The following is a 9,348-nucleotide window of genomic DNA, read 5'->3' as shown; positions in this document are numbered from 1 at the left end:
TTTCACTCCTTTTTTCCTCCCAGTTTTATTGAGATGTAATTGACATACTGCTGCTGCTGCTGCTAAGTCGCTTCAGTCGTGTCTGACTCTGTGCGATTCCATAGACGGCAGCCCACCAGGCTCCTCTGTCTCTGGGATTCTCCAGGCAAGAATAGTGGAGTGGGTTGCCATTTCCTTCTCCAATGCATGCATGCATGCGAAGTTGCTTCAGTCGTGTCCAACTCTGTGCGACCCCATGGACAGCAGCCCACTAGGCTCCTCTGTCCCTGGGATTCTCCAGGCAAGAATACTGGAGTGGGTTGCCATTTCATACATACAGTGCTGTATAAATTTACAGTGAACAACATTATGACTTCACTTACACACGTTAATAAACGATCACCACAATAAATTTAGTGAATATCCATTATCTGATATGATACAAAATAAAAGAAAAAAATTTCCCATGTGAAAGGAACTCTTAGGATTTACTCTCTTAAAAAATTTTGTATATAACACACAGCAGTGTAATTATATTAGTGACATAACACATTACATCCCTCATACTTACTTATCTTATAATTAGAAATTTGTATCTTTTTTTTTTTTTACTTTTTATTTTATACTGGAGTAGAGTTGCTTAACAATGCTGTGTTAGTCTCAGGGGCACAGCAAAGTGACTTAGGTATACACATACATGTATCTATTCTTTTTCAAATTCTTTTCCCATTTAGTTTGTTATATTTAGACTGTTTATTAGTCTGTTATTGAGCAGAGTTCCCTGTGCTATACAATAGGTCCTTGTTGCTTATCTATTTTAAAGATAGCAGTGTGTACATGTCAATCCAAACTCCCTAACTAGCTCCCCCCACCATTCACTCTTTTTTATTTTTCCGTGTCGACTATGTGCTCAGCACACTGCTAAGCCTTCTATGTTTTGTGCTGGGGATTCTCCACATGCTGCTCCAGATAGACTTTCAAATCCTGCTCTGAGCCCCAGGAAGCTGACCTCATGTGGATGGCATCCTCTAAGCTCCACCGACTTCTGGTTTGTAGTTTGACCATTGAGGGGCAAGAGCAAGAGTCAGAAGGATGGGAGGACAGAGAAGTTAGGCTATTTGTTCCCAGCCTCCCATCTCATATCCACTCCCTGAGTGGCAGCTACTGAAAATCCAAGACCTCCGCTGAGTTGTTGGCAGCTTTGGTAGGTCTCATCATCTCTTGTGGTTTCTTTTAACCCTGCTTTGCGTGCTCATGTTCAATCACTACTTGTGTGCGACTCTCTGTGACCCTACGGTCTATAGCCCACCAGGCTCCTCTGTCCATAGAGATTCTCCAGGCAAGAAAAATGGGAGTGGGTTACCATGCCCTCCTTCAGGGGATCTTCCTGACCCAGGGATCGAACTCACATCTCTATGTCTCCTGCATTGGCAGGTGGATTCTTTACTATTGATCCACCAGATAATTCCCTTAACCCTGCTTACAGTTTTGTAAATAACCCATTCAATAAGTGGCCCTTCAAGGGATGTTTACTTTTTACTCCAATTATGACTGATCCACATGCTTATTTCCAAAGGACTACAAGCAGAAAGGACATAGTTACTTTGAGACCAAGGGTGTAAAGAGCTAATGCAGAGCCTACATTCACTGGGAAGCAAAGACCTTCAAGACGTCAGAGATGCTATCTGGAAGCAGCCCAGAACCTTGATTACCTTTGAAGGAAAGCCACCTGCCCACCCCTCAGACTGTAAAAGAAGTAAAGATTTTCAGGTAGAGCCACTCAAATATTGGGGTTCATTTGTTACTGCAGCAGAACCTATAATATCCTGACTAATCTTCTTATCTAAGTCTTGGGAATTCCCTGGTTGTCCAGTGGTTAGAACTCTGAGCTTTCCACTGCCAAGGGCCCAGATTCGATCCCTGGTGGGGGAACTAAGATCCCACAAGACACACTGTGGCCAAAAAAAATTTTTTAATTGAATTCAAAAAAAGAAAACTGTAATTTTAGCCTTAGAACCAACCTAAGAAATAGTAATATTAATCCTCATTTTGTAGCAAAGACCTTAAGTAACTTGCAACAGCAACAGAAGCAGTAGAGCTGGTGCTCAGATTTTTCTGACTGCAAAGCCTAGGTCTTAGAGGACATAGTACAGTTTTACCCTAATCCATACTCCTTTATGTCGGATGGGGGAATGACTGAAGAGACTCTGCACGTAGGAAGATGTACTTCCTATCAGTGAATCTTCAAATGGTATGAGCCCAGGACTGGCCTGCTTGTCAGGCACCCAGTACGTTCAGAAAATATTGGAGGAACCTCGCCTAAAGCTGAGAGGTGAGTGGAGATCCCCTTAATACCCTATCTCACCTTCCCTACCACGAAAAGAATGATACGGGATTTTTTCCCCCTTGCTCTAGGCCTGTAAATTATTCACATGAAAGTATCACACTTTTCCATCCTTTTCTAGAATAAAAACTGTAGCTCTTTTTTGGTTGCCTTTATTGAGTATATTTCTTCAGAGAGACTTAGGGACCTATTTATATTTATTTTAAAAACATGATTCTTAATGTGCATAATGCCACTGAATTGTACACTTTAAAATGGTTTAAATGGTCAATATGTTATGTATGTTTTACTGGAATAGAAAAAAAATTGTTTTAGATTCTTCAAATTTTGATTGAAAAGGGTCCAGGACTGCACCCTTGCATGGGATGATTTGCTTCTGAAAATGCAGGCCTTTCCAGGGTTTCATTATCAGCTGGAGGAAACAGGCTTTGTCACTTGCAGGAAGAAATCATTGACTCCAGGTCAGATCAGTTCCTTGCATTCAACAATAATGGCTGTTTTTTCTGTTACCAAAGGAAATTCAGCAACACAGTGACTTCTGAAATTTTGCGCATAGGAAGGAAAAGCCAAAGGAGGGCTTGGTGGCCCAAGCCGGAAATGTGACCTATTGAGCTTTTCTGAGGCAATGAGGTCAGAGAAATCCTTTTTCCTTTTAAGCTGGATGGTCCAAGCCTCAGCAGTTTGCATTCTATGGCTTTGTGGAGGATGAACTCGAAGGCTTAACATTCTGATCCAAACATCCTCTGTATTTTCCCATAATTAGTTTGCCCTGGTTTCTTCGTTGAGTTTACAACACATATGGAGTAGGTCTTAGTGTGTGGAAATCATTCACTCCTATTTATATTTTCTTAGATATGAAAGTGGTCCTTGGAAAAGAAAGCAGGAATTTACTTGGAAAAACCAGCACTGTTCCTAATATTTAGAATAGTGTCTGAACCATGTATACTTGCCCAGGATCCTTTAAAAGACTTGTCAGGTGAAGTGGGAGTTGGAGGTCAGATTCTCTGGGTGGTGTCTGCAGCCAAAGCGGGCAGGGAGGGAACTATCCTGAGATGGCCACCACACCTACTGTTTGCTTCCTGGAGGTCAGGGTGTCCAAGAGGCCAGTCAAGAGTGGCCTTATCCCTACTCTGTCCTTATGGATGATCTGTTTTAAAACAGTCACACATCTCTACAAAGAGGATGAGAACTCACAATCCAGTTTGAAGCTTTTATTCTAAGAACTGATGAGCTGCTTAAGTTTTCCACTAACCAGCCCCTATCTATTTCCCGCCCTTTTCTGACCCGCTCTGACACTGTATAACCTGGCTCTTGCAGAGCCTAGAGCTAGTTTTATGCTTCAATCACGACAGAGTTCTGGTTTGTGGTCATGAAATTTTACTCCGAAAGAGATTATCTAAGCTTTTGCCACCCAGTGGCCTCGGCATCACCAGGAACTTGTTGGGAAGCTCAGGCTGCACTCAAACCTCCTGAATTAGAGTCTGCATTTCAATGAGATTCCAGGCAATTGCCCTTCTGGACAAGCACTCTTGTAACCCAGAGACTGGGCTTCCCAGGAAGCTCAGTGATCAAGAATTCTCCTCCCAACGCAGGAGACCTGGGTTCGATCCCTGGGTCAGGAAGAGTCCCCTGGAGAAGGAAATGGCACCCCACTCCAGTATTCTTACCTGGGGAATCCCATGGACAGAGGAGCCTGGCGGGCTGCAGTTCCTGGGGCCGCAAAAAGTTGGACACGATTGAGCGACCAAACAACCGCCCACAGATTATTGGGATCACTGGATACTACTGCAAGGCTGAGCCTAGCTGCCAAAGCCTTGTCAGAACACAGGGGCTCTCTAGCCCATGGCTCTCCCGTCTCTCCACGTGGCCTTTTATGCTTGCCCACCGCCCGGGGCGACCTCGGCACGCGCAGGCGCACCTGCTCTTTGCCTTGGCGAGGCCCTGCGCATGCCCAGTGACGCCGCCACGGCCCTCATGAAGGATCCCAGGTTCATCCCCTGGTGTCCCGTGTGCCGCAGAGACTTCGCCCAGAGCTTCCAGGAAGCTCCTGGTGGGCGGCCCAGATGGTGAGCCCTTGCGCAGGTACAGCCCCCGCTTTCTGACCCTGGACACCGATACAGAAGCCCCGCTTCCCTAGGGCCCCGCTGTGCCCAGGGCACCCCTCCTCGCCCTGCTGCCTAGCAGTCACAGGGCTGCTCCCTGGGGAGTTTATCTGTGAGGGTGTTTTCCTCCTCTAAACGTGCATGGAGGACCGCCTGATGTCCAGGGAAATCTGCCGAGAATGGGAGCTAGTCCTGTCCACCCATCCCCCCGCCTTTCTCAGACCTCGGTTCCTCACCAATAAAGTACTGAGTGTCAGGAAAAAATAAAAAAAGACAGGACAGAGGAGCAACTTTGAAGTATTTCAATGAGAAGCTGAGGAGAGCAGAGGAAATTTGGGTTATATCCCCTTTGATCATGCCTTCCTCTCAGGCATCTCCTGAAATCCTGTTCTATTTTCCCTCTTCAGCTCAACTCTAGAAGAGTCTGATCGTCATTTACCCCATAGTAAACAGACAGGAAGATCCTTTTTCATTCAGGCAATAACAAGGGTTGATAAGGGTGTCTTAAGACTGCTTTACAGGAAGAAATGCTGAACTAGCAATGAAAAAGGAGAGAAGGCTGGTGGGAGGAACTGAGAATGAGTTAGGATTAGCCAGAATTTAGTAAGTGGTGCTGGGGTGGGGGGTGGGATTGAAGGAGAGTGTGGGGATGAGATGGCCTCTCAATTTTTAGCCTGTGTGGCTAGGTGGTACCAATACCAGAAAGAGGACAGAGGAGATAGTCAGAAAAGGTGCACGTTTAGGGAAGAGGAGGAGGAGTTTAGCATTGCCCAGGCTGAGCCAGGCATCTTATGGGCATTTAGTTATATGAATCTGAAGTTTAGGAAATGAATTGCAAAATGAACCAACAAGGAAACATATGATTGACCTGGAGCTACAGTGTGGGAGTAAGTGATTGTTCCTCTAAATTTGTGAATAAACTACAGGACATAGCCCTCCTGAAATCTGTAAGATTAAGCGCATGCGTGCTCTGTCACTTCAGCCGTGTCTGACTCTTTGCGACGCTGTGGATCATAGCCTGCCAGGCTCCTCTGTCCATGGGATTCTCCAGGCATGAATACTGGATTGGGTTGCCATGCCCTCTTCCAGGGGATCTTCCTGACCCAGGGATCCAACCCGCCTCTCTTATGTCTCCTGCATTGGCAGGCAGCTTCTTTACCACTAGCGCCACCTGGGAAGCCCAGGTTTGAGTGGGGTCAGGGCACTCCTTGTCATCCTCTCTTCACACTTCCTCCCAGCCCCCAGCACGATTCTCCCTCCACACCAGGATGGGGAATAGGATGTGACTGCCCTGGTATCCATTCTCTGTAGTTCCTGAACGTGGCACGCAAGCCTTCGGTTTGGGGCTTTTCATGCCGATCCCTATAGGAAATAAGAGAAGGAGGAAAATGAAAGCAAGAACAAAAATGGTCTCCTGTGTAGTATTTCTACTCAGAGTCAATAGATTTTCTGAACCATTTAATTTGGCGTTTTTCCTGGACACCCCAAAAATGTGCCTTGGGAATTAAATGGGAAAGGAAACATGTTGGCTGCCTCAATTGAGGGTGAAAAACAAGGGAGTTCTAATCATGAAAATGGTGGTATGTGTTTTCTTCCTCGATTAATAGGTTGCTGTTTTGTTTTGGTTTTTTTTTTCCCTCTTCCTTTTAGCTTTGTTGTGTGTGTGTGTTTTATTTGTCCTCCTCTTGAGACCAAATCTTGACTCTTGTATTAAATCTAATGCATGCAGATCGCTGTCTGTGAGGTCCCCTCATTGCTCTGGAGAATGAAATCAGAGCCCCCAGCTATAGGTATTATGAACCCAAGGCTAGGAAACTCAGATAAATGAATTCCAAATGCTGCCCTGTGCGTGATGAATAGCAATTCCTTGCACTGAACAGGATATAGGATTCATGTGACATTTTGTGCTGAGAAATAAAGTGTCGCTAACCAGGCAAATCGCTTGTGGTTCCTCCTGTTTTCTCTCAAATTATAATGATATTCATTTTTCTCCTCTTTTTGACAAAGGGAAAAAAAAAAAAAAAAACTTGACCATCAGCCCTTTAGCCTTCCTGCAGAGATTTTGTGCAGCAGGAAGTAATGCTGGCATTTTTTTTTTAAAGTGAAATTCAGTAATAAAAAGACTAATCTGAATAGTTTCTCTCAGTTGACCATCCTTCACCCTCGGTTACTTGAGTAGCTCAGGTGAAAGTCATTTCTCCTGATTTAACAGAGTATTTGTTGTAGGGTGATGATAGTTTTTTGAAAAGGTTTCTGGGAAAATCCTTTGGGTTTTTCATAATGGAGGTAAACATACCCTTTGTATTTGATTGCTGGAGATAACTGGTGGACTTCCACCTAACAGAAAAATGATCAGTGCATTTTATTTACACACATTCAATCAATAACATTCCTTGACATGTATGATGAACACAGATTATGCTTGGTGTGGAGAGAGTCTTGCTCTTGGGAAATACATGTTCTTGGCAGGAAACAGATACATAGTGATGAAAATAGTGTGAGAGTGATGTAACAGAATGATGTAGAAAGGGCCAAGTGGGTGTGACATTGTTGTTTTAGTCGCTCAGTTGTGTCCGACTCTTTTGTAACCCCATACACTATAGACCACCAGGCTCCTCTGTGCATGGGATTCTCCAGGCAGGAGTACTGGAGTGGATTGCCATTTCCTTCTCCAGGGGATCTTTCCTGCACAGTGAGCCAACCCACGTCTCTAGCATTAGCAGGCAGATTCTCTACCAATGAGCCATCTGGGAAACCTGGGGAGGGGAATAGAGACATGCTAGTTTTGTGGGAAGGAGAAGAGATGGATTGGGAAGCTTCATAGTAGAGGTGTCATTAAAGCAGGGTTTTGAAGGACAAGTAAGAGGAAGACAGTTAGCCTGGGAAAAGAAAGAAGAGTGAGAAGGCCATGGGTTTAAGGTATGTATGAGTTTAGGCTATGGATGTAGGGGAGGGAAGAGGACAGGGTGACTGTTGGGTGGGCTAGGTCAGTGCAGTTCAGTTCAGCAGCTCAGTTGTGTCTGACTCTTTGTGATCCCATGGACCCCAGCACACCAAGCCTCCCTGTCCATCACCAACTCCCGGAGTTTACCCAAGCTCATGTCCATTGAATCAGTGATGCCATCCAACCGTCTCATCCTTTGTCGTCCCCATCTCCTCCTGCCCTCAATCTTTCCCAGCACCAGGGTCTTTTCAAATGAGTCAGCTCTTCGCATCAGGTGGCCAAACTACTGCAGTTTCAGCTTCAACATCAGTCCTTCCAATGAACACTCAGGACTGATCTCCTTTAGGATGGATTGGTTGGATCTCCTTGCCATCCAGGGGACTCTCAAGAGTCTTCTCCAACACCACAGTTCAAAAGCATCAATTCTTCGGCGCTCAGCTTTCTTTATAGTCCAACTCTCACATCCATACATGACCACTGGAAAAACCATAGCCTTGACTAGATGGACCTTTGTTGGCAAACTAATGTTTCTGCTTTTTAATATGCTGTCTAGGTTGGTCAGGAAGTTTAAATGTTATCCTGCAAATAGTGATGATCTGCTGAGAGGGTTTTAATTAGGTAAACTGCTGCTTTCTTTTATTTTCAGGGAAACATCCAGCACTTCTATTATTGCACTCTGGTACTATAAATTAAATACGAGTAGGATTATGCAATTTATATAGGATTATACAGTTTATGAAATGTTGCTTGCTGTTGGGATGTGAAAGTCTGGTTCCATCTAGCTCCAGGTCTCCCTTTTTGCTTGTGTATGCAAAGCACACCCACATGCGTGCATGTGGATATACCTATGTGAGTGAGGGTGGGGATGGGGCTGGAGATACTACTCCTGGACACCCACCAGCCAACAGTGCCTGCTTAGACATCTAACTTCCTTAAAGTCTACCAGCCCTTTTAAGCTAGGGTTCCCCCATAACATTAATCCTTAATGCCTTAAGGCATCTGATGTATTTTTAATAAATCAACTTCTCTCTTATGTATCTAGAATGGAACTAGATATGGACTTGGAGTATTCTTGGGCTTCCCTGGTGGCTCAGCTGGTAAAGAATCTGCCTGCAATGTGGGAGACCTAGGTGGGGAAGATCCCCTGGAGAAGGGAATGGCTACCCACTCCAGTATCCTGGCCCAGAGAATTCCATGGACTGTATAGTCAATGGGGTTGTAAGAGTCGGACAGGACTGAGTGACTTTCACTTCATGGACTTGGAAGAACTGAGAAATGTCACTCACATCACAGTTCTTCATTCTCTTCCAGTTAATGAAGACTGGAGACAGGGAGACAAGTTAAGATGGCACTTCAGCGGCCCAGGTGTTGGATGTGTCGTCTTTGTGTGGTTCACAACAGAAAAGTGGGCCCCCAGGAACAATGTCTGTTCTGTGCAACTGTGTCCTCAGTTATAATGGACTTTAAGGGAAGACATCTCGCAAAGACTGGGGAATCCTCTGAGCTGATTCAGTATGGCAGAACTTGGAAGCAATGCTGTTGACTTCTTGGTGTTGTCTTGCTTTCTGCCTTCTGGAAGCTGGGTCAGTAATTTCTTTTAAAATTTCAATGTTAACATATGTATTTCATCACGAATAATAAAATGAAAAAATAAATTACAAGGTAAATCCTCCCCCCATACATACACTCTGTCCATTATTTATAAAATGTGACTATGTAAAAGTATATAGAAGTATGTACATATACAGGGGCCGTTTACTGTTTTATAATATGGGTCAGAGTTTTTTTGGGTTGGTTTTGATTTGATTTTGGTCAAAAAATGTATTGTGGTTATCTTTCCATATCAATTGGTACAGAACTTTTAACACTTTTTAATGGTTTCATAACATTCCATTACATAGGTAGAATATAATTTATTGATTGTTAATTTCTTCTTGGGCTTCAATTAGAAGCATTCCTAAAAACCTAATGAAGTTTTA

At 44.2% G+C, this 9,348-nt stretch overlaps 1 long non-coding RNA gene across 1 annotated transcript; it reads left to right on the top strand.

Annotated features, from left to right (window-relative positions):
* The first annotated feature begins 4,266 nt into the window (after positions 1–4,266).
* On the top strand, positions 4,267–9,046 carry LOC147361430 (uncharacterized). Its single transcript, XR_015137892.1, has 2 exons — positions 4,267–4,405; positions 8,681–9,046. It is a non-coding gene; the product is annotated as an uncharacterized LOC147361430 (long non-coding RNA).
* The last annotated feature ends 302 nt before the right edge of the window (positions 9,047–9,348 follow it).

This window comes from Bos grunniens, chromosome 12 (assembly GCF_055505025.1).
Source record: "Bos grunniens cultivar Pamir isolate PY7600 chromosome 12, Bosgru_T2T1.0, whole genome shotgun sequence".
NCBI lineage: Eukaryota > Metazoa > Chordata > Mammalia > Artiodactyla > Bovidae > Bos > Bos grunniens.
Note: the sequence above shows the minus strand (reverse complement) of the source record. Positions and strands in the feature narration are given on the sequence as shown.